Raw genomic sequence first — 22,201 nt, 5'->3', positions numbered from 1 at the left:
TGGGTATCTTTGGCGCTTATATCAGAAGCTGCCTTCTACAACCCTTAAGGCCCACTCTCCAACTGCCTTACCAAAAATCATAAAAGTGATATTTTTATTTTATTGATCTGACTCTAGTGCCCATTGGTTCCAATCTCAGGAGGGTAGAAAGATGATATTTATTGTCCCCCACCTCAAGTCACCGACATGCATCCCTGAGATTATTCAGCTCATGGCTGGACAACCTTTCAGTGGAGGAAGCACTGGTTGATCTCTAACTCCTTTCTCAATTGTGCATTTATCCCATCATGAGGCAGAATCTCACTGAGGCTCTTAACCTTAACCTGTAGCCAAAAGGCACTGCACTTATCCTTACAGGAACTTGAGAGAATTCACCCCATGTTCTCATGCGGGCCAGCGATCTGACGTGAGTACACTTGAAGGCCAAACTTATACTTGTCATGCCAGCTCTCAGGAGACAGAAATACTAAAGACTCATGTGACTCTGGAGGAATAGCACTGGAGATGGTGTGACGCAAAATTCCAAACCACGTCTCCATAACAGAGAAGTGTTGAGAAGTGTGCCCTGTACTCATCACCACAAAGGTCCTGTCCATGTTGAAGCGAATCCGAAGCACAGGGTTGGCTGAATGACACAAGTCCTCCTGTGCTCAGGAGGCGTTCTCAAGTGCCATGCATAAGATACTGACATTTACACGCTGGAAAAGAGCTTCAGAGCTAAATTGGAAGCAGTTAAGTGTCAGTTGGGACATTTGCATACCCTGTTCCTCTAAGACATTGAAATTAATAAGCTCTAATAACACAAGAGCTAACTGTGTGTAAAGTCAAAGCCTCATAAGCCCACCTTGAGGACAGAGACTGGGTTCTTCCCTTACCACCAAGACCTAGTCATTGCCATATGCATAGGGTGTTTTATAGGTACATGTTTAGTTGTTTCATTGCTAAGTCTTTGTCTGTGGTTGTTGTTTGGTAACTAAAAGCCTTTTTCAATTCTTAGTTTTTACCTGTGTTACAATATGTGTTGTTGCCACATAAGAATTCTTGATAGATAAGGAGCTACTCTACAGTTTTTAAATTATTTAATCAAAATATGTATCAAGAGTACCAAGATGAGAATCATGGCCAATAACTGAAACCAAGCACTAAATTGGATGCACTTGTCTTGCTGGGGTGTGGTGATGGGTGCTGGTAATCTTGTGTATGAGCAGGAAAAGAAGATCTCAGGAGAAATCTCCTGTAGCTTAGATTACATGAGGGTTTAGTAAGTGCTAGACCTTTGGTTCTGGACCTTCTGAAAACATAGACGACTTCTCTGGGAAATAGAGCTACCTTGAAATTTCAAGAAGCCATGTCCTATTTACAGCATTGCACTCAATCTAGAGTTGGACTGTCCATCTTCCAGAGCAAAGTTGTCCAAGAGATGTTTTTGAGATTATGGAAATGTTCTATTCTGTGCAGCCCAATACTGCAATACTAGTCATGAATGGTTATTCAGTGCTTAAAATGTGGCTAGTGAGAACAAAGAACTAAATTATTTAATTTTATTTAATTTAAATTTAAATAGCCACATGTGGTTGGTGGCTACTCTATCAGACAGCACAGTTACTAGAGATTTGCTGTCAAAGTGTGATTTGGGAACCAGCAGCTTTGGCATCACCCACTGCATTTCTATTAGAAATGCAGAATCACAGATCTACAAACAGAATCTGCATTTTAACAAGATTCTCAGGTGATTTGCATACACATCGAAATCTGTGAAATGCTGTTTTAAAATATTTCTTTACAAGGCTGATTAGTTCTTGACTCTCTAAGGGAATAAAACCTCAGAGCTTACTTTTTTGAATCAAAAACCTAGAGAATACAATATTATTTCAGTACCCTTCCTAGAGAGATATCAATGTAGAGGGATGACTCTAAAATTAAATCTTCTGGAATCTTCTAAAATATGATCTGTATTCAACCGCATTCAGCCAAGACCCTCTTTCTTTCTTATCAAGGCTGGCTTTACATGTGAGCTTCATATGTGTATTTGGTAAAAGATTTCCACTGACCCTAGAAAGAGGCCTCTGCATTCACTACACTTCTTGCCACTGAAATCAGTTTGCCAATTCTTTCCCTAATCAAGATCAGGCTTCAAAAGTTTATATCCTGAAAAGCTTATATGAAATGTGCACTAGGCTAGTAGAAACCACAATATGAGTTATCTGAGTACTAAATGTGATAAGGAAGGGGTGAGAAAGGGCACACCTTAAAGAGGAATGGAAGGGAAATAACAGAGGTAAAGGAAAAGAGAAAGGGAAGCTGACATTCCATGTAGCATGTTATTCAGTTTATGATTCCAGACTGAGAAAACTGCTGTGGCCCAAAATCATATTCCTCAGAGAGTGACCACAGTCACTCTGGTAAACTGAATTCTAGGAATATTAGGTGCACACATTGGAAAGTTTTGAGTATCTCCAAGGGCACCTACACTTAATCATTCTTCAGCCCAGTCATTCATACCACAGCCTAAATTGTCACTGGCTGGAACACCCAAGAGCCCTTTCTGCAATGGACTTTTTTTATTTGTTTGTTTTCAGGCTCTGCATACTCTTGCCTTTTTTCCAATATTAGCTCCAGAATATTATTTGGGCATTTACCTTCCGGTCACCCTTAGCCAAGTGTATTATTACTTCCACTCAAAAGTGGAAATATGACAAATGTAAACCACTAGCCTGGTGATGGTGACTGGTTCAGAGACGTGCACATCAGCCAATCAAAATGAAACAGAAGAATGGACTTGGGCTGGATCTTCTAGGAAAAAGATTCTTCCTCTATTTAGTTGGACTTGAAACTATAACGCATCATTAGGCAACCATTTTGATACTACAAGGAGAGAACCTGTATGAGAACAGACCCAAGTGGAACCTGAATCTTGAAACTGAAAAAGAAGATGCCATCATTTGAGCATCTGACTCAAACCTCACCTGAAGGCAGCCCTACACACTGTACATTTCATGAGTCAATAAATTGCCCCTTTTGCCTAAGAAAGCTAGGTTCAACTATGTATCGCTTGGAACCAAATGAGACCTAACAGATAAATCTACTCTCAAAAGAATATCCAGAAACAAAAAGACTATCCTAATAAGAAAAGGAAAAAGGTGGCTAAAAGTGCAAAAAAGTACAGGAACAAATGGTGAATGCAGTGCTCTGAGTGTAAGGTGGCATAAAAATCCTCTTGAAACACTAAGATTTTCTACTTTCTTCTTTCTCTACTACATACATATTTCTGTAAATAAATATATAGCTCAGAAATAAACTTCAATAACAAACTCTGTAGTAAACAACATTAAAAAATTAACTTGTGATCATAAAATTCTCAGTTGTTCCCATTCATTTATGACCAGAATAACATTATCCACCACTTCGGTAAAAAATCACAAGATTTTCAAATGTACAGTTTAACTACATATTAACACTATTTTATAGATTCAGCCAAATTTAATTTTATTACACAAAGGACAATAGAAGTTAGGATGCACACTCCCAGCTATCTTGTCCTATTATTAAAGTCTGACTTCTAAGGGAAAACTATGAGAACAGAATAAAGGAAAAATTTAAGTGGGGTTCCCTAAAATGTTAGAAACAAAATTTAATTATGCTGAATACAATTACTTTATATTAATATGTCTGGGTTGTTTCTTATTAGTGAAACAATGTTTGGAACTGAGTTAGAGTCTATTTCATGTAAGATATTAGATGGTGTAATACACATCAGTAACAATAATAAATCAGTGTCAGGGTTTCTGACGGTGCATAATGTAATACCAGGCATAGAGTGGCATTCTATCTTGAGCCACTTGAGCCGCTTACACCCCTAAAAGAAATGCCAGTCACGTGTCCTAAATCACAAGTTTCCACAACACCAGAGACTTCCAGCATGCCATTGCTTTTTGGAGACTACATGCAAAAATGCATCTGTATATGGATTCATTTTAACAGGGATCTTTGTTAAAGGAAGCTAAGTGTTCTGTATCAAATTAGGAATGAGAAGTGCAGCCAATGAAGATGGAAAAAAAAAAAAGCTTATCCCTTACTGCTGGCAAAGCCAATTAGGCATATCTTTGTTTCATGACAGCTATATAAAGAATTGGGGAGTGGAGAGTGTGGGCATTTGATATGGATGTGCAAACTAATTCTTTCTGTTGGCTCACATAAACAACAGTTAGTAGAATATCCGGTAGATGTTTTTTGGCCTCACTTCCCTAAACCATGTAAGGCAATGCAATATAATACATGCAGTGGTTTTCTGTCTTCTACCCAAAAAATACGAGTTTCTTCAAATAGAGCATTTAAGATGTGTCGAGATTGATCCTGATTCATTAGATTATTCAATTCGAAACTAAAATAAAACTCACATTTGCATTATGTTCTTGATGACTTTGACTTTCTGTATTGGTCCAGGAGGGAAATTCTGCACCAATAGGAATTTTGTCATTGTAATTTGTTTCATTGTTTAAACCTTTGCAATTTATTTTTTGGTCCATCACTTCTACTAGATTGTGAGCTCCTGAAAAGCAAAAGGGTTGCATTTGTGTCTACTTTGCTAGCACTACACATAGATGCTGGGAACTCAACTGTTTGTGAAATAAATTTAGTATTGGCTTCTACAGAGAAATATATTAAGCATTTTTATTAATAGTTTATTAATAGTCCCACAAGTAAGGTATAGTGGGATTCTCCTGGCCAGCACTCATCCTTATTTCACAAACACATATTTAAAAAATAAAAAGTTCTTTTAAGCACAGGGCTATGGCATTAAAAGCCAGCACTTCTGACTGCTTACTATGAGTCAGGTAAAATGCCATGCACCCTCAATCCATTATTTCTTCTCTTTTTTCAAATGTTCTATGCGGTAATAATGTTACTATCCAAATATCACAAATAAGGAAATGAATGCTTCCTTAATAAAGGACTTAATTATATATCCAAGGTCGTACAATCTGACACTTGAGTCCTCGTTCTTAGCTATGCTATGCTGCAACCCAATAGGTTCCGTATTTTGATGACCCTGAGAAGTCGGAGGGGAAGGCCAAGTCTGTGGGAACAGGTAGGTGGGTAATTAACTTTACCATAAACTCTAATCTTTCTCCCTTTTTGTTTCCTATTTTCAGAAATGAGATCAACCACATAAATTCCTTCAATACAAAGGGTAAATACGGAAAGAGATCATATGAGATTTTAAGTCAGGGAATTGTTGGGTTCAAGGAGGTTGGCACAAACCAACAAACACTGCAAAGCACAGTTAACTGCATGCTCAAAGAAAGCAGGTATGCAGAGAAGGCAATGAATCATGTACCTCCCTGGGATCGCTGGTCCTGAAAATTTAGTTTGCTTTGGACATCAGCATCCCCTGTTGTGTCAGCAACTCCTTCAACAACAAGAGATGTAAAAGTGACAAAGGGAAAAAAATAGGAGCGTTTTCTATGATAATTGGAGATGCTTGGCTGGACAGCTGTTACCCTAAACCGATGAGTAATTAATAGTGACTAATATGCATTTGGACACAAAATGTTATTTGCTTAATATTTTCATATGACTGTTACAGTAGTTTTACTCACATTACAGGATCTTTTTGTAATACAAAATAAGGAAAATGATTCCTCTAAACTAACACTAGAAAAAAAAACACAACTTTTACATAATGTTAAATTCATTTTATTTCTTTTGCAAAGAATCTATATTGAATTCAAGAGTTAGCAAATAGCATCTGAGACCAATTAAGGTAATATCAGGAGGGCTCCATTATTAAAATATTCTAGAATTCTCAATCTATTTTTCTGAGTCCTCTTCAACAGATTCAGGAAGGAAATGAATGGATATGTGCAACTAACTACTTGTCAGAGCAACGAGAAAAATAAGGTCAGCAATCAAAAAAACAAAAGTATGAGGCACCTCATCAAAAATTATTCATTACCTAGTTCATCGTTGTAGGGTTCAAGCCTTATCCTCATGTTACAGATGAAGAAACTGAGACCCAGAAAAGTTCAATGAGTTCCATTGTCACACAGATAATATGTAAAAGAGCCACAGTTCCAACTTTTTCATAAGTTTTCACTAAACTAGGCAGTTTCTCATAAATATTCACATGAAAATGCTCACCTATTTCTAAACTCTTTGGAAATTTATGTTATGTTATATATATCTCATATTATTTTCCTCATGTAAGCAATCCATACAGATAATATCCCTTTCAAGCTATCAAAATATTCTGCAGTCATCGTATATAATCAAGCAATCTTAAATCAGAATGTAGTATAAATTTTCAAACTGGCTAAAATATTTGAATTAGTAAATGTGTTTAAATGTAAGTATATTACAGAATATGTAGCAAACATTGGAAGTGACAGACTCGAAATAAAAAAATCATAGGTTTTAAACAGGTTATATTTCAAATTAGCTGACCACAGATAAATCCTTTGCTCTTTGGGACTGTCCTTCAACTGTAAAAAGGGAAGTTGATTGATCTACTCTATACCAGTTGGAAGGTCTTGCTTATTTCTTCTTGTTGCTCTGGTTGTTGTTGTTTTGTCATGGCTTTTCAAAGCAATGTAGACATCTACAAATTATTAAAAATCAAAGAGCAAAGAAGGATTCATAATGAAAGGTGTGTCAGTCTCCCATAACAAAATGCCATCAACTGTGGGTGACTTCAATAAATAAATTTATTTTCTCACTGTTCTGGAAGCTAGAAGTCCAATATCAGGATGCCAGCATGGTTGGGTTCTGGTGAGAGCTCTCTTCCTGGGTTGCAGATGGCTGTCTTCTTGCTGGGTCCTCACATGGCTGAGAGCTCTTCCTCTTTTTATAAGGCCACAGTACTATCAAATTAAGGCCCCACCCTTATGGCCTCATTTAACCTTAATTACCTCCTAAAGACGGTATCTCCAGATACAATCACATTGAGGGTTGAACTTCAGCATATGAATTTCAGGGTGGGGGGGACACTATTCAGTCATTTGGAAAAGGTAACAGCTCCTTTTCTATCTTTTACCCATTCCTAGGAGCCATTTTAAAAGAAAGAGAAAGACAAATACCAAATGATATCACTTATATGTAGAATCTAAAATATGGCACAAATGAACCTCTTTACAAACCAGAAAGAGGCTCATAGACATAGAGAACAGACTTGTGGTTGCCGGGAGGGGGGGTGGGGGGAGAGGGATGGACTGGGAGTTTGGGGGTGGTAGATGCAAACTCTTACATTTAGAATGGATAAACAACAAGGTCCTACTCTACAGCACAGGGAACTATATCCAATCTCCTGGGATAAACCATAATGGAAAATAATATTTTAAAGAATGTCTGTATGTGTATAACTGAGTCACTTTGCTGTACAGCAGAGATTAGCACAACATTGTAAATCAACTACGCTTCAATTTTTTTTTTAATGGCTTTATTCTTGTGGTGGTATCTCCATGTCTTTCCCATGTGTGCTGTGAGGCTCTTGGATTCACAAGCTCTTTGCCAATTTGAGGCTAGTGGCACTGTTCTGAGATCCCAGACCACAGGGTGTGGAAGCTTTGCACTGGGACATCAATCTCACTCTACACCACAGGCCCTAAGGTTGATGTTCATTCAATTTCTTTAACAAACTTCAGTTTGGGGGAGTGGCTCGTATAGTTGGAAAAAAAAAAACACGACTGATTTATTTTTCTCTTAGGAGGTAAGGGAAGAAAGGGATTTGGGTAGAGTTGATTGGTCGATATACAGACTTTATATGAGTCCCTCCATTTTCAACCCCTTCTCATTCCCATGCTTCATCCCTGCAGCCGCTGAGACCTGAAAGTCTTATTGGCTGCATCCTTCTCTGAGAGTGTTCAAGTCTATGGCTGTTCTATATTTCATCATTCAAGAAAAGGTTTGAAATATCTTATTCGCTTAAGATTGCCCAAGCTATATTTTTTTCTAAGATCATACTTGATTTTTATTCTTTTACTGTCATTTTTATTCAATCTTTGGAGGCAGAAGAAATAAATCCACATGCTCAGTTCACCATTTTCAGTGGGAAACCTATTTACACTTAACAACTGAGAATTTACCTAATCACCCACTCATTCTATATTCAACAAACGTTACTTAATTTTTTCTAACGAACACTCTCCTAAAAGCCAAATAAATATATTATGCATTCATTGAATATTGTTTTGAATCAGGCATCTTCTATGTGCCAAGCATTGTTAAGATCTTCATGATTTAGTGTCTCAGGGTAACAAAGTAGACAACTAAGAGGAGCTTTAAATTTTCTGTTCTCAAAAAGCTAAAGATTAAGATAGATATTTATCTCTCACAGGAGGCTGAGTGTAATAGCTTCTAGAGTCTCTTTCAACTCAAAAATTCTGAAAAATGCAATGTGTATGGAGCCCTAATGATCTGGATTCCCATCTTATAGTGAGGTGAAGATTGCTGTCTACATTTATCAACTCTCTTCTTCCTCATGGTAATAGAGTTTCTTATTTTAGTTTTGGCTGGAATCATGGGAAACTTGCTAGAGACTACATTTTTACCTTCTTTTGCAGGGGAATATGAGTGAAAATCGTCTGTGCACACTTCTAAATTGTTTATTTAAGAGAGAATGTCATGTCCCAGAACTCTTCTTATTTCCCTTATTGTGAACTGTAGATATAGATAAATCAGTGCCCTAATTCCATCATCCAGAAAAGATCTGTAACCCATTTGGTGAAAGAATAAGATGGATGGAAACCAAGTCCCTTAATGATTTCAGGAAGCATAGCTTCCCCACCAGGCTAGATTGGACTGATAGTTACATGAGAAATGGAAAAACTTCTCTCTTTTCAAGCCATTATATCATGGGGGTCTTTTTATTAGAACATCTTAAACTTTGCCCTGATACGATAGCCTTATTTCTCCAAATAACTGTCAACTCATTATCAGTTTCCACACATATGTTAAAATTATAAAAGAATGGTGTCAACCATAGCTTCCAAATATTTAAATTATACTCAAATAAAATTTCAGGTGTGGTGTTTCTAAATAACAATTCAGTGAGCAGATGCACACAGTTGCCATTACTCTAATTTTGTGCAAAGAGAAAGAAAGAGCAGTGGAAGAATCATACAATGGCTCCTGAAGTTTCAGCTCACATACAGTCACCTCTACTGCTACTCACATTTCATTAGCTTAAGTAGATCAGCGACAAAACCTGACTCAGTGGGATGGGGATGCATACCCCGCCTACAAAATGGCACTGTGGCTCTTATACCAATAGGTAGGAATACACAAATAACACACAAAGAGGGCAACAAATAACTAGGAGCAACAGCACAATCTCTACCACAACCAACTAAAACATACTTTAAATAAGTTTCAGCTAAAAACCAAATAATGTAAATGGGCTTCAATTGTATTCATATATTTTCATATTCTTTGTAGTAATAGGTCTCATAACTGGAAGACATCACTGTATTTATTTAAGACAGACTTTAAAGAACTTTTCAACAATAATGTTCTGACCTGGCCTTGTTGATTCCTATAAGTGAAATCTATGGATATTCAAGCATCCATTGCCTTATTTCCTAATATTTTTACTTCCTTACCTCTAAACTCTATAGATGAAATAATAACTTACTTGCTATGGAAAGGATTCCTGTCATTATATATAAATTTTACCTTTTACTACAGTAAACCCAAATTTAATCAATTCATAAGTTCTATTAGAATTTAAAATGGCAATTTCAATTCTATCATAAAATGAGTTTTAAATATAAGGATTCAGAAAATATTCACGTGCCATCCTAAGGAACTTTTTTCTTTTCTCCTCTTCTATTTTTCTGATGTGAAATTAATACAATTTTCACTCAGAATTTTCCTATTATATAAAGGGAAAACAACAAAAATTCTATACCCAGTAAAAGTATTCTTTTAAAATAAAGTTAGGTAAAGATGTTTTCAAACAGGTAAAAACAGAGAATTCATCTCCAGCAGACATATACTACAAGAAATGATAAAAGAAAATATATATATATATATATATATATTTTGTGTGTGTGTGTGTGGTATGCGGGTCTCTCACTGTTGTGGCCTCTCCCATTGTGGAGCACAGGCCCTGGACACGCAGGCTCAGTGGCCATGGCTCACAGGCCCAGCCGCTCCGCGGCATGTGGGATCTTCCCAGACCAGGGCATGAACCCATGTCCCCTGCATCGGCAGGCAGACTCTCAACCACTGTGCCACCAGGGAGGCCCTAAAAGAATATTTTTAATCTGAAGGAAAATGATACCAGATTGAACTCAGACTCATAGAAGGAATAAAGAATACCAAAAGGAATAAATCTGGGTAGGCATATGTTAATAATTCATTCTATGATTTTACATATTAATATAATTTTGAATTTTAAAAGCTATTGACCATTTAAACAACAAGGCCTTACTGTGTGGCACAAAGAACTATATTTAGTATCCTATGATAAACCAAAATGGAAAAGAATATTTTAAAAAAGAATGTATATGTATGTATAACTGAATCACTTTGCTGTACACAACATTGTAAATCAACTACATTTCAATAAAAAAATATATTTAAAAAAACTATTGACCATTTAAAATAAAAGTAACATCTATGTACTGGAAGGAAGAGAGTCTATGCAGTGAAATAAAATGTAAACAATAATAGCACAAATAATGGAAGAGGGTAATTGAAATTATTAAACTTTCTACACTGCTAATTTTATTTGGAAGTAAACTGTGATAACATAAAAATGCATATTGCAACATCTAGAAAAATTAATAAGAAGATGACCCCCAAAAGAGATACCTAAAATATGTGATTCATTCAAAATAATAAAAGAAAGGAGAAAAGATGGAACAAAAATAAATGAGATAAATAAAATCAAATAAAATTTAAAGATGGGAGATTAAGCACAATCATGTTACTAGACCTATTAAACAGAATAGATAAATAAACATTCCAGTTAAAAAGCAAATATTATCAGACTGAGGGGGGAAACAAGACCAATTGTATGTTCTTTATGAAAAGGGTCTTTAAATATAAAGACAGACAAGAGGAAGGTAAAAAGGTGGGAAAAGGTACACAAAACAAACACTAAGCATAAGAAATCTGGTTTGACTATACCAGTATAAGACAAAGTGGAACTTAGAACAAGCAATATTGTCAGTGACAAAGGAAAACACTTCATAATGATAAAAAGATCAGTTCCTCAAGTAGACAGAGCAATCCTAAATGTGTAAGCATCAAACACAGAGCTTCAAAATACATGAAGCAGAAACTGACAAGAGTAGAAGATGACTTCTGCTTTAGGCCAAGATGGAATAACAGAAACTGTTTTTACACTCCTTCCTAAGACACTATTTTTAACAAAATATATGGAGCAACAGCTTACAAACTAGAGATGGGATACAAATGAGGTGGAGTCTACAATTACTCCAAGCTTACTGCCTCCAGTTTGTAACACAGGGAAGGAAAACTCAGACACCTTGTAGAGTCCAGTGAACATCCTAAGTTAAGAAAGAGCTGAGAATTCAGGGAGAAGAGCATGATTAAAGTTCTCTGGACAGAGTACTAGAAAAGGAGGGAGCTGCACAGAGGAATAGCCCTGGGGATCCTCAGAGGTTCTCTGTCAAATATACAGCTGAATATTGATAAGCACATGCATGCAAGGAAACTATGCAAGCTAGAGAAAGAACTACCCAAAACGATTAGAGGATATAGTCCTTCACTCTCACAGAGAGCTGAGAATAGTACATTTTCCCACCAGCCACACTGGAAACTTCATGATTTATGGGGAATTGCAGAGAATGCATTAAGGGTCTTGTCTCAGTAGTGGACAATAATTACTCCTTGACCAACCATTGCTCCAGTTTCTCCTAACAAATCCATTTTTTAAAAATAAATTTATTTTATTTATTTTTGGCTGCTTTAGGTCTTCCTTGCTGCACACGGGCTTTCTCTAGTTGCGGTGAGCGGGGGCTACTCTTCTTTGCAGTGTGCGGGCTTCTCATTGCAGTGGCTTCTCTTGTTGCAGAGCACAGGCTCTAGGCACACGGGCTTTAGTAGTTGTGGCACATAGGCTCTAGAGCTCAGGCTCAGCAGTTGTGGCGTATGGGCTTATTTGCTCCACGGCATGTGGGATCTTCCCGGACCAGGGCTTGAACCCATGTCCCCTGCATTGGCAGGTGGATTCTTAACCACTGCTCCACCAGGGAAGCCCTCTCCTAACAAATCTTAAAAGCAAGACCCAAAAGTATCAAACGGTTTTCAAATAACTTAACTACAACCCAGAATAAAGCTCTAGAATATTTACAGGAATGCAAAAATAACTAACACCCACAAGGCAAAAATCACAATGTCTGGCATCTAATCAGAAATTACCAGGCGTGTAAAGAAGGAGAAAAATATGACCCATTATAAGGAGATAAATAACCAATCAAAACCAACCTAGAACTTAAGCAGATGTTAAAATTATCAAAAACATTAAGACAGTTATTACAAAAATATTTCCTATGTTAAAAAAGTTAAGTAGGGCTTCCCTGGTGGTGCAGTGGTTGAGAGTCCGCCTGCTGATGCAGAGGACACGGGTTCGTGTCCCGGTCCGGGAAGATCCCACATGCTGCAGAGCGGCTGGGCCCGTGAGCCATGGCCACTGAGCCTGTGCTCCGCAACAGGAGAAGCCACAACAGTGAGAGGCCCACATACCACAAAAAAAAAAAAAAAGAAAAGAAAAAGAAAAAAAGTTAAGTAAAGGCCTGGAAGATATTTTAAAAGACCCAAAATCAAATTTCTAAAAATGATACTATAAAATGGGAGATGAAAAAATATACAGGATTGAATTCACAGCAGATAAGAAATTGTAGAAGAAAATATTAGTGAACTTGAAGACTTAGCATTAGAAAGTATCCAAAATAAAGCATATGGGAAAACAGATAAGTCTAAAAACTGAACAGAATATTGAAACTGTGGGACAACTTCAAGTGGTCTAATATATGTGACCTTGGATTGAGCAAAGATGTCTTAGATACAAAACCAAAAGCACAATCTATAAAAGTATAAATTAATAAATTGGACTTCAAAATTAAAATTTCTGTTCTTCATAAAACAATGTAAAGAGAACTAAAAGACAAGTCACTAACTAGGAATAAAAATATGGAAATTATATATCTGAAAAAGAACTTGTATTAAGAACACATAAAGAACTCTCAAAACTCAATAATAAGAAAACAAACAAACCAATTACAAAATGAATTAAAGATTTGGACACAAACATTTCACAATAATCATGTGAAAAGATACTCAACATCATTATCTATTAAGGAATGAAAATTTAAAACTGCAGTGAGCTACACACCTATTGGAAGAGCTCAGATTTAAAAGATTAACCACACCAAGTGTTGGCAAGGATGTGGAGGAACTGAAACTCTCAAACACTGATGGTGGGGATGTAAAATGGCTCAACCACTTTGAAAAACAGTCTGGCAGTTTCCTAAAAGATTAGATATACATCTAACATATCATCCAGGCATTCTTAAATTCTGAATCTAAGAAAAGTTAAGACGTGTCTATGCAAAGATTTGTACATGAATATTAATAGCTGCTTTATTCATAATAGCCCAAATATGAAAACAACCAAAATGCCCAAACTGTGATCTGTAAAATAGATAATACTGTAGAATTATTTAGTAATAAAAAGAAATGCATTATTAATACAGGCCACAGTATGGATGGATCTCAAAATATCAATTATGCAGGGATAAATCCTAAATAGTATGTTGAGAGAAAAAAGCCACACACACACACACACACACACACACACACACACTCACACGCACACACCAAAAATACATATATATGGTACATTTTGACTTCCAAGAATAAGCAAAAGTACTATAAAATAGTAAAAGTCAGGATATTCATCACCATTTGGACAAGGAGGTTGGGTATTGACTAGAGAAGGGCATGATTGGCCTTTCTGTAGTGATGGAAATCTTGTTTTCAGTTATGGTTATTCAGCTGTATACAATTGTCAAAATTCCTCAGCATGAACACTTAAGATCTATGTATTGTATTGTATATAATTATATCTCAATAATATTTTATTTTTTTTTGTTGTTGTTTTTTTTTGTTTTTTGCTGTACGCGGGCCTCTCACTGCTGTGGCCTCTCCCGTTGCGGAGCACAGGCTCCGGACACACAGGCTCCGCAGCCATGGCTCGCGGGCCCAGCCGCTCCGCGGCATGTGGGATCTTCCGGGATCGGGGCACGAACCCGTGTCCCCTGCATCGGCAGGCGGACTCTCAACCACTGCGCCACCAGGGAAGCCCTCAATAATATTTTAAAAGAAGAGCCACGAAAAGTAAATTACTCTATATACCACCCCTCACATGTAATTTCCTCAATTATTTATATATTGTTATTACAGATTGAGTGTATTTTACTTATTCATAAAAACAAGCTCGAAACATAATTAAGATATATCACATATTCTACAGAAAATATTAAACATGTAACTTCTCTGTAAAGAACCTCAAATTCAATAGCAGGAAAAGCAAATGACCAAACAACCAAGGAAACAGAGACAAACTTAAACACAAAGGGATATTCTAAACAAAAACCTTACCCAAACTTAGTTTAAACCCAATGTTTTCTTCATGCTCAGATAATTTTCTTAATTTCAGCTCATCTAAGGAAATTAAACATTAATATGAATTTTCATAGCTATTTGAAAATAAATGCCCTTTACCAGTGTTCTGAGGGTGCTATGGTCCCACCAGCCAATTTAAATGCATGTTGTAAAGCAGTTTCTTCATTTTGTTGGCAGTAGTACTATAAAGTAAGCCTGAAAGTAAAGGCAGAATTTTTTAAATATAAAAATTAAAATCCCACTTTACTTGCCAACTCTGGTTTGCCATCAAATTCTTCTTACACACTTCTGAGAACTGTGCTCCCCAGCAAGTAATACCTCACCCACAGAAAAGAGCCACCTCACTAGGGCTGCTGGATCTACACAGGATGCATTTAACCTCTCTAAAGGGAAGGTGTCTTCCTATCTGATCCCTCAACTTCTCTTGTCCTCCCTCAGAGCTAGACTGAAAATGAGTAAAAGTTGGGCATTTATAAATCCATCTTTATGTATGGTGTTTGGCCAAAAGATATATACAATAAAAAAGGAGAGAAAGGGAAAAGTTGGAAGTAAAAAGAAAGAAGGCAGTGAAGAGGAAGCAGATTTCATACTTGTGAGCTGCTGTTTCTTCAGACTCTAAATTGAGACTACCCTCCTGCCTCACAGGATTATTAGGCAGACTTTTTAAATTAAATGGCAAATATCCAAAAGTGTACCCCTTGCTTTTGTCTCATCTTCACTGGGAGGGATTTGTGATATTCTTTGAACCTGAAGGACCCAACTTTCATGACTTTAGACTTCAGAATAACTAATTCCAATTTGAGCACAGGGGTGTCTGTGTAGGAGTTTGGTTGTGTGATTATTTATGTGTTTTCTTCCTCATTGGTTACCTCAGTGCAGAGCTAAATGCCCCACAGTTTTAAGCAGGCCAAAGCACTTTCTTTTTAGGGCAGAGATAATTAGAGCATATGTACAGCCTACATATTTGTGGGCTTGGAATTAATGAAGTAAGTGTATTCCTAGGTCTCAATGAAATTTACAGACCATTCTCTTTCCCAGGAACCATGACATAGACAGAGCTCCCTAGAGATGTGCAGGGTACACAACCACCCATGGAGCGCTGCAGTCCCCCTTCCTTCATTTAAAAATCCAAATTTGAATCTCACATTGTCAAACTTTCTCACCCAGCCACTCTTCCTATGACAGCCATAACCCTCATTTCTCAATGACATTAGCTTCTGGACCTACTGTTCCTCTCTCCTTGACATTTCCTATCTCCAAATAGATGATTCTTCCAACATTCTGGTTTCTTAGATTTTTGAACCCAATTTATTCTGATGGTTATGTTCTTCCACCCATCTCAGCCATTTACTTACCATTCTCATACACCAGACCAGTGGTTCTCAAAGATCATTCTAAATATCACCTGGGAACTTGTTAAAAATGAACATTCTCAGACCTCACTTCAGACCTATATTGAATCAGGAAATGTGGGGTAGGGCCTCAGTGTGATTCTCATACTTGCTCAAGTTTTCCTCACCGTTACCAAAATCTACAACATCTCTATAATCCAGTTCCAAGAATCCCACACTCTGACCTCGATTTAATTATAGTGCCCTGGTTCTTACCAGAACCTCATCTCTCCCTTGAGTATACCTTGAACATGGTGTTTCATATCACTCATATTCATATTATTATCATTTTACTCACTTGGCAAAAAACTCAACCCTGATTAAGACCAAACTTCAACCCATTTCTGGCCTATCTCAGAGAAGCTAAATATGGCTAAAGAAAATCTAATATCAGCTTAAATTTGTGGTCACTATCATTAGGGGGCCCTTCCTGATACAAGGCAATCATTCTAAATAGATCATCTCTATCCCTTTCCCACCCTGCTGAGTGACTGTTAGGAAATTCCACACTTCTGTTCCAGTCTTCACTCTTATCTGAAGACTTTGCTTCCTAATTTAACAAAAAGTAGCAACAATCAGAACAGAACCTCCCACATGACTTCTACCCACCTACCAGCATCTGACTCTTAACACTCTGCCTGCAGTCCACTTTCTCCAACTTGTGTGCACTTCTAAGATCAACCTTTTCTACTTGTGCACCAGTTTCCATCCTCTCTTGCCTACTCAAGGATGTTGTTCTAGTACCTATCCACTCTTTTCTGCTTCATAAGCTTCTCTCTCTCTACTGTATCATTCCATCTACATAAAGCATTTTTTAAAATAAATTTATTTATTTATTATTTATTTTTGGCTGTGTTGGATCTTCATTGCTGTGTGTGGGCTTTCTCTAGTTGCAGCGAGCAGGGGCTACTCTTCGTTGCGGTGTGAGGGCTTCTCATTGCAGTGGCTTCTCTTGTTGTGGAGCATGGGCTCTAGGCACATGGGCTTCAGTAGCTGTGGCACTCAGGCTCAGTAGTTGTGGCTCGTGGGCTCTAGAGTGCAGGCTCAGTAGTTGTGGCGCACAGGATTAGTTGCTCCGCAGCATGTGGGATCTTCCCAGACCAGCACTCGAACTCATGTCCCATGCATTGGCAGATGGATTCTTAACCACTGTGCCACCAGGGAAGTCCCCATAATGCATTTTTTTCATCTTAAAAAAAAATAACAAAACCTTCTTGATATTAATAGGACTTTCCCCTACAATTACTGCCCCATCCTTCCTATGTCAAACAAAATTCCCCTACGGAGTTATCTCTACTTGTCTTTAACAATACCTCATGTCCCATTTTCTCCTAAACCCACTCATTAGGTTTCGCTCCCACCACTCCACCAAAGTGTTCCTGTTAAGTTTGCCTCTGACGTCTTTCACTGGCTTGACCTCTCAGCCATACTTGACATTTTCTTTCCTACCTACAAGCCCTTCCTCCCCTTGGCTTTCACCATGTTTTTACCACCTAAACAATCCCTCCTTCTGCGTCTCCATTCTCATTTCCCAGCCACTATACCCTGGAATTCCCCAGTTCTCAGTCCTTACTCTCATTTTCTTCTTATCCTTCACTCACTCCCTTGGTGATCTCATTAGTCTCAAGGTTTTAAGTACCTTCTATCCTGATAAACTCTAATTTATATCCCGGGACCAGGTCACTTGGCAAACTTCACACTGGTATATTCAACTACATATTCAACATTTCCACTGGTCTAACAGACATTGAAAACTCTATATGACCAAATTTAAACTTCTCTTCTTCTGCAAACCAGTTCTAACTACAGTCTTCCCATCTCTGGTAAAGGGAACCACATACTTCTAACTTCTAGGGGTCAAAACTTTCAAATCTCCCTTGCCTTCTCTTTTCTCTCTCACATCCAATTCATCAATAGTCTTGTTGACTCTATCCTCAAAATATACCTCAAATCTCACCACTTTGCACTGATACCACTAAGCCCAAGCCACACCATCTCGAACCTGGATTATTGAGACACTTCTCACACCATCACCTCACTTTTAGTCAACCAGTCTGAGTAATCCTTTAAAAACATGTTTCAGAATATGGCACTCCTCACCTCAGAACTGTGCAATGTCTTCCCACCTCATCTAGCTGAAAATCCAAAGACCTTACATTGCTGCATGATCTGACCTGCTCCTTATTACATCACAACTCAGTGACTACTATTTTTCCCTTCAATAGTTCTACCTGTCAGCCCAATGCAATGGTTTTGAAAAATAACTTTTCTTTTTTTTTTGTTGGTGATACACGGGCCTCTCGCTGCTGTGGCCTCTCCCACTGCGGAGCACAGGATCCGGACGCACAGGCTCAGCAGCCATGGCTCACGGGCCCAGCCACTGCGCGGCATGTGGGATCTTCCCAGACCGGGGCACGAACCCGTGTCCCCTGCATCGGCAGGTGGACTCTCAACCACTGCGCCACCAGGGAAGCCCTATGCCCCCAAAATTTTAATATCTTTTTTTAAAGTTCTTAAAAATCAATATTTAGGGACTTCCCTGGTGGATCAGTGGTTGGAACTTCACCGTCCAATGCAGGGGGTGCAGGTTCAATCCCTGGTTAGGGAGTTAGGATCCCACATGCCTCGCAGCCATAAAGCCAGAATGTAAAAGAGAAGCAATATTGTAACAAATTCAATCAAGACTTTAAAAATTGTCCACATCAAAAAAAGTTTTTTAAAAATCAATATTTAAAAAAATAGAAAGCAATAGACAAAAGAAAAGCAAAACCAAATGACTCTGCATGAGGAATCTTTTTTGGGTGATAAAATGTTCTAATGAAACTGATTTATGGTGATGGTTATACAACTTGGTAAATTTACTTAAAAAAAGAAAATAAATAAAATAATTGAATTGTGCACTTGAAATGGATGAATTATATGATATGTTGAATATGTTTCAACAAAGTTGTTAATAAATGAACAATAAACATTAAAATAGATATTCTTCCTTATTAGTATTAAAAGAGATGCTAACAGTGATCTTCTTCCTAAACTCCCACATCACATTGTCTTTGTTTTCTTCCTTCCTCTCACATCAGCTCAGTCTCCTTTGTTCATTCCTCCACATCTAGAGGTGGCTATTCCCTAGGATTCTCTGCTGAACCTCCTTTCCAATTTACCACATCCCCTTGCTAGGAATTAGCACTTTCAACTGGCTCTGTACCAATAATAGCAACAATATAAAGCAACATTGCAGACCTCTTTTCTAAGCTCCAGAATCATGCATCCAACATTCTGCTTGATGTCTCCACATGACGGAATCACCAATATACCAAATTTAACTTGTGCAGAGGAAAGCTCTCTAATCCCATCACTATCCTCCCCCCACCTACAATTCTCCTTGAGCACTCCCCTCCTCTGTTCATGGTATCTCTCCTCCCACTTGCTTGTGCCAAAACTCTGAGATTTATCCTTGCTACCTTTCTCTCCCTTACACCCCTCATCCAGTCCATCCTTTGTTCCTATAGGATCTATGTCAAAATATCTTGATTCCATCATCTTCCTTGCAACTCAAAAGTCTCCTATAGTTCAAACTATCATCATCTCCCATTGAACAACTCAAAGAGCACCTAACTGGGTTCCCAATCTACTCTTTTTGTGGACACTGAGACACATCACTCAGATTCTGCTTCAATGAAGAACTTATTATGCAGAAGTTGAGTGTGATGTCAACCCCTTCAGGGTTAACTTGGCTGCAGAGAACTGCCTTGCCCCGGGTCCCACCCCATCCTGGGGAGGCCCCTCTCCAGTTATGGTTGAGTGTGGAGGTATTAATGCCCAAATAAGCGAGCATCACTGGACCACTCTGGAGGAACACTCCTCCCTGTGTGGTCAGCCGAGGCTGTCATTGGGCTCAAACCCCAAATCACCTTTTTTTCTCTGGCAAATCCTTCTTTCCCAAACTTCTACAGGTATTAAGCCTAAGATCACTCTTCCATAAACATCCTTCCTACTCAACTCTCAGACTGCTTCCTCAGGAACACAATCTACACTAGTTTTTGCTACCCTGCTTGAAACCCTGCAATGGCATTTTTGGGGTCCTACTGATCCACATAGATCCCTCTCTTGCCCATGCTCCAGTCATGCTGAGTCTCTGTCTTCAAATACACCAAACTCCTCCAGGTCTCGGGATTTTTGTACTTGATGGATACAAAATAAGGTTTCATCATGTTAATGGTACCCAGACTCCCATAAACTATGGGATACAGATCGCTCATAAATGATATATTTTATCACTTTATAAGCTTCTTCCAGGAATGGCTTTGTGTTAGAAGACTTGACATTCATTTTAGCAGATGGCAAAGAACTTTTCTCACAGAAAATGCCCAATAAATAAAACATGTATGGAATTGAATTTGCAAACTTGGCAACAAATGTTAAATTGCAGGATCAAATCACTATCAACAAAGGCACCCTCAAAACAGCTCCTCTACTAGAACCAAAGCCAAATTCTAGTGGAGAGACAGGCGACAATTGATACATAAAGTGTATATCTGGGATCAGACATTCTTTCAAGGCGAACTACGCAACAATCTCAGGGTGACTCACACCGAAGGTATTTAAGGCAATAGCAACAAGCACATTGGGCAGTCTTTTTTCAACTCCTGTTTATCACATCTCAGAAACTCCCTTTCAGGAAAGATTTCTTCTTGAATAATTTCATACTTAGTCCTTCTTCTCCCTCTGATTTTTTTGCAAGTAGATTCAAAGCAAAGAATCACTTTATTCCAACTGTTCATAGTATATTTCTTCTCTCTACTTCAAAGGTCCTTTACTTAATGATATTTTTCTTTCCATTCAGGATTCCTGTCAACAAACTCCTGTCATTTTGGCTTATTTGTAAGTTCATCTCATTAAGATGAACTATACATTCCTGAAGCCAACACCTGTGGTCTGTTTAAAAAGAACCTCCTTTTTAGAAGGCATTAGAAAAGTAAGACTGGTGATTTAAATAACTAAAATGTTTCATAAGAATAAATAATCCATTTGCATACAAAAGATCTCCAATAGAGGACAGCCATGACTATACTGGCAGGATAATTTCTTCTTAATAATGTTAATATATTTGGTTTTGGATTTTAGAACTGATAGATAAACAGCTTATATTTTTAAAAATCATTATGAAACAGCTCTTTAAAGACTTGAGGAACTTGGACAAAAAACAGGTAATAGAAGTTGGTGGAAGGAAAGGAATAACAGATTGCCCCTAAAGAAGCCAGAAACTTAATTATCACCTTTACTGAAATCCAAACACCAGGGTTCTTGTTTCAAGGAGACCTACTTACAGAATATTTTTATGACGAACCCTATGTTTGTAACTAAAGATTAAAAACTAAATATTATTTGACAAGCTTTTATATGACGACATAAAGAGTGGCTGGAGCCTGGCTGTTGACTCAAAAATTTCTGCCAGCCTCTTTTGCCTTCCAAAATATAGCTTCAATAAGCACACATAAATTTTATTTTTAATAAATAACCACAAAACGGTTTCATAAACAGACTAAACTGTGGATAATTGTAGCTTACAATGAATATGTGTTACAGTTTCAGTAAATAGAAGTTACACAGTCTGAAACTGGCACACCCTATCTCCATCTTATGGATTGATGGCAAACCAGCTCGTGTTGGAACAGCCCAGTGATTTTCTTGGTAAGAAGCCTACATCCTAACTACTTAGGCTTCTGCCTTCTTGCAGTAGCCCTCCTGTTTGTCTCTGCAGACATTAGATTTTGGAGTCCTGAGAATTTAAAAGGATAGCTGAGGTCTCCACATGGTGTCCCAAAAGGGTCTTCATGGTAAGAAAAGTTCTTTATGTCCTGACCAAAATGTAGACACTTATGATGGTTTAAAATGAATAAATAAAGTGCACTTGGAGGGAATAAATACTGATGTGATGAGAAGGCACCAGTGAGAATAAACTGTTCTTTCTAACTAACTTTTCTTAGAATTTATGTGTTCTTTTTACTCAAAGGATCCTTTTGGAAGAGTGGATTACGTTTTCCTCTGCTGGCAGCTTTTTTTTTTTTTTTTTTTTTGGTAAGTAAATCAGCTAATTTCTTAAGAAAAAAAGCAGCTTATTGAAAGCTTAATGAATGTTTTCTTTTTCACCTTTAGAA

Source organism: Mesoplodon densirostris, chromosome 8 (assembly GCF_025265405.1).
Source record: "Mesoplodon densirostris isolate mMesDen1 chromosome 8, mMesDen1 primary haplotype, whole genome shotgun sequence".
Taxonomy (NCBI): Eukaryota; Metazoa; Chordata; class Mammalia; order Artiodactyla; family Ziphiidae; genus Mesoplodon; species Mesoplodon densirostris.
This window is presented reverse-complemented; position numbering follows the sequence as displayed.